Below are 4416 nucleotides of genomic sequence, written 5' to 3'. Positions count from 1 at the left end.
TGAAAGATTTGTGGATGATGAAAGTGAGAGTGAAGGATTAGAGTGCAGTGCAGGACGCCTGGGTGTATCTTTTTTCGCTCTGACCGTAACTTAGGTACAAGGGCTCATTGGATTCCACACTTTCTCCTTTTTCTATTGTGGATCACGGATTTGTATTTTAAACCTCCTCGGATACTATATCCTCTTGAAAATGAGAGTCGATAACACGAAATGGACATTCACAGTGACTTTTATCTCCACGACAATACATCGGTGAAGCACTTTAGCTTCGGAGCTAACGTGATAGCATCGTGCTTAACTGCGGATAGAAACAGAAGAAACATGCCCCTGACTGGAAGGATAGACAGAAGATCAACAATACTACTATTACTTCTACTATCAGGAGACACCGAACCAAACCCTGGACCTGTTACCACACGGTTAATGCTGTCCAGCCTGGCGAAGCCTAGCAATGCTGTTGCTAACGACGCCATTGAAGCTAACTTAGCTACGGGACCTCGACAGAGCTATGCTAAAAACATTAGCTCTCCACCTACGCCAGCCCTCATCTGCTCATCACGACCCGTGCTCACCTGCGTTCCAGCGATCGACGGCGCGACGAAGGACTTCACCCGATCATCAGTGCGGTCGGCGGCTAGCGTCGGCTAGCGTCGGATAGCGCGTCTGCTATCCAACTCAAAGTCCTCCTGGTTGTGTTGCTGTAGCCAGCCGCTAATACACCGATCCCACCTACAGCTTTCTTCTTTGCTGTCTCCATTGTTCATTGAACAAATTGCAAAAGATTCACCAACACAGATGTCCAGGATACTGTGGAATTTTTCGATGAAAACAGACGCTGTTTGTATTGGGACACAATGGTGTCCCAATACTTCCGTTCAATCCGTGACGTCACGCGCAAACGTCATCATACCGAGACGTTTTCAGCTGGATATTTCCCGGGAAATTTAAAATTGCACTTTATAAGTTAACCCAGTCGTATTGGCATGTGTTGCAATGTTAAGATTTCATCATTGATATATAAACTATCAGACTGCGTGGTCGGTAGTAGTGGGTTTCAGTAGGCCTTTAAAAAGCCAAGGTGATTTATTGCTGTAGAGCGTGTGTTTAACACTTGTGGTCACTCATGTTGAGGTAAGACAACTTTTTGCTTCATCTAGATGTGCACATTTTATTTTGTAAATATGCTGAATTTAGGTTATCTTTAGCTACAGATAGGACTATTGAGCAATTCCAAATAACCACCAGGAAATGGTCACATCCACTTTAACCATCACTTCTCGTGCACTATTAACAACAGTAACATAAAATGTTTCCACAATTCTGACATGAAATATCTAAAAACATGTGAATGAATGATGTATTTATGATTTCATGTCTTTGTTTAATGTTCTGTAAATTTTTCGGATCATGTTTTGTGTTTCTGGCTCCCTCTCTGAATGTGCAGCACAAATCACGCAGGTGTAATTACGTGCTGCTGCCATGATAGATCTGTAAAAAAATGTCCTTTTTGTGTATGGTAATTGCTTTTGATGAAAGGCTAATGGAAACTCTGCAAACGTGAATCTGCAAAAAGAAAAATAATGATAAACCTGAGTTTGTACACTTGTTCTCTTGTGGCCCGTCATTGCCACTACTCACCAAAGTGCTTGTTCAAAGAAATCCAGTGGACGACCAGTCGTACGCAGTTTGTCTGGACGGAAAGGAAAACGTTTTTGAAATTTATGTCAATGTTGGGAAAGCGACTACAAGGCTTCTTCACCCCAATGTCCCATTTATGCACCTGGGGCCGTACTTATCAAGCTTCTTAGAATTACTCCTAAGAAGTCTGCTAAGAGTTGACTTAAGAGTAAATAAATTATTCGCTGAAAGCTGCACTTAATAGTTAGTTATCAAGCGTCTTACTCACACTTTCAGCGAAGTGTAGGACTGAATCTTAAGTGTCACACTCAGAGCTGAATTACGACATTACTATGTGCCGTAAACGGAATTTTAGGTGACGTCATTTCTGTGTCCATAGAAATGACCAATCACGGAAGGGAATCCGTTGTCTAAGAATAAAGAAATATCTTGGAAATATTTAAGTGGACAATGGGAGTGTATATTTTGACAATAAACTACAAAATAATACAAAACAAACTAGTCCCCGCCGGCACTCACGGTACCGCTCCCTCTCTTCTTTCGCCCACACACTCACTGACGTCACTCACCTCACGGCCACAAACATACGCTACTGTCATAACATTTTCTTTCCAATTCATTAATTAGGCAACTAATTTGAAACTGGTGTGGGTGGCTCTATATATACTAGCCCACTGCAGACACATGCAGAAATCAACAAGGAATCAAAGTATTAAATCTATGACAAAAATAATATCCGCTCTGTCTAAACGATACCGTTTGATCAGCTGCTCGTCATCAAAAAAAAACCCAAAACATTGTTCCGTTCCCTGAACGTTCGCGCACGTCTCTCTCGCCTCAGTGCCATCCCCTTTAAAAAAAAAAAATATATATATATATATTTTTTTTTTACATAAATAAATACAATCATGTGTGCTTACGGACTGTATCCCTGCAGAATGTATTGATCTATATTGATATATAATGTATATATTGTGTTTTTTATGTTGATTTCATAAAAAAAAAAAAAAAAACTTTTTTTTTTTAAAATTTCTTGTGCGGCCCGGTACCAATCGGTCCGCGGCCCGGTGGTTGGGGACCACTGAGCTAGTATATATAGAGCCACCCACACCAGTTTCAAATTAGTTGCCTAATTAATGAATTGGAAAGAAAATGTTATGAGAGTAGCGTATGTGTGTGTGTGGCTCTTTAATAGGTGACAGCATGTGAGGTGAGTGACGTCAGTGAGTGTGTGGGCGAGAGAAGAGAGGGAGTGGTAGCGTGAGTGCGGGCGGGGACTAGTTTGTTTTGTATTATTTTGTAGTTTATTGTCAAAATATACACTCCCATTGTCCACTTAAATATTTCTAAGATATTTATTTATTCTTAGACAAGGGATTCCCTTCCGTGATTGGTCATTTCTATGGACACAGAAATGACGTCACCTAAAATTCTGTTTACGGCACATAGTAATGTCGTAATTCAGCTCTGAGTGTGACACTTAAGATTCAGTCCTACACTTCGCTGAAAGTGTGAGTAAGACGCTTGATAACTAACTTTTAAGTGCAGCTTTCAGCGAAGAATTTATTTACTCTCAAGTCAACTCTTAGCAGACTTCTTAGGAGTAATTCTAAGAAGCTTGATAAATACGGCCCCAGGTGGATAAGTACTGGATGTGTGATCTAACCCTAAAAACTGTAGCCTTCCACTTTTGATTGAAATCCATTTTACATACGTAATATTCAGTCTGTGAGGTGCCGTTGTACCCAGTTTTAAAATAAATGCCTGCCTTAAACAGGCATGTCTGATTTTCTTATGTAAACAAAAAAACTATGGAAGACTAAGATATTTTTTGTATGGAATGCAAACGTCCAAACTGTATATGACAAGGATATATTTAGGAAAAAAGTCTATCCAAGACATACCTCTCAATGCTATTTACCAACATTACTTTTTATAACATTTTTATAGCTTTAGCATTCCACTAAATGACTATATAAACAAAACAAACCTCCTTTGGCAGGTTTAATCTTTCATGTTGTTTACTATATGCTTATTCATATCCGTCTGGAACTATTGTAGCCCATAGCTGTATGTTATTGAACTGCAAGCTTGCCAAAAAATAATTTTGCTGATGCATCCGAGTAATGTAAAAATGAAAATCATAATTTTATATGATAACCACATAATTCAAAAACGGCTAAGATGCGGTCAATGAAGCATGTTAATCGTTACTCATCTGCATATTCAGGAGCGATAACTAGTGTGTGTGTATGTATGTGTGTGTATATATATATATTATATATTGTAATGCCCCGCAGTGGAGAAGGAGTCACACAGACGAGGATGCGCTGCTCAATCGCTTTATTAACAAGCGGTAACTCGTTGTAGTTCAAAAAAGTAACGCACACACATACAAGAGCTGCTGTTAGCCACAACTCACGCTCACCCACACTCAAGTTCTCCGCCAACTCACCCGCGCATGCGCGTTCCCCAAACCCTTAAAGACACAGTACACTAATGCAAATATCACAGATATTACACTGCCTCCCCCTTTATGAAGCCCCTCGCCCGGAGGGGTCAACAAGAAAATCCCTGAACCTCGGCGGTCTACGCCTCTGTCTTTGTGGCCGGCCCTGTTCTGACTCAGGTCCATCAACACGTGGCGCTAGCGGCTGAACAGGGACGACAATGGTGGAATATGGGGAACCTTGATCCACTAACTGTCCATTGCCATCTGGTGAGGCAGGCGCCGTCTCAAACTGAGGAACTTCTCTGCCCCTGTAGGGTGCCAAACGG

This window comes from Entelurus aequoreus, linkage group LG03 (assembly GCF_033978785.1).
Source record: "Entelurus aequoreus isolate RoL-2023_Sb linkage group LG03, RoL_Eaeq_v1.1, whole genome shotgun sequence".
Classification (NCBI taxonomy): domain Eukaryota; kingdom Metazoa; phylum Chordata; class Actinopteri; order Syngnathiformes; family Syngnathidae; genus Entelurus; species Entelurus aequoreus.
Note: the sequence above shows the minus strand (reverse complement) of the source record.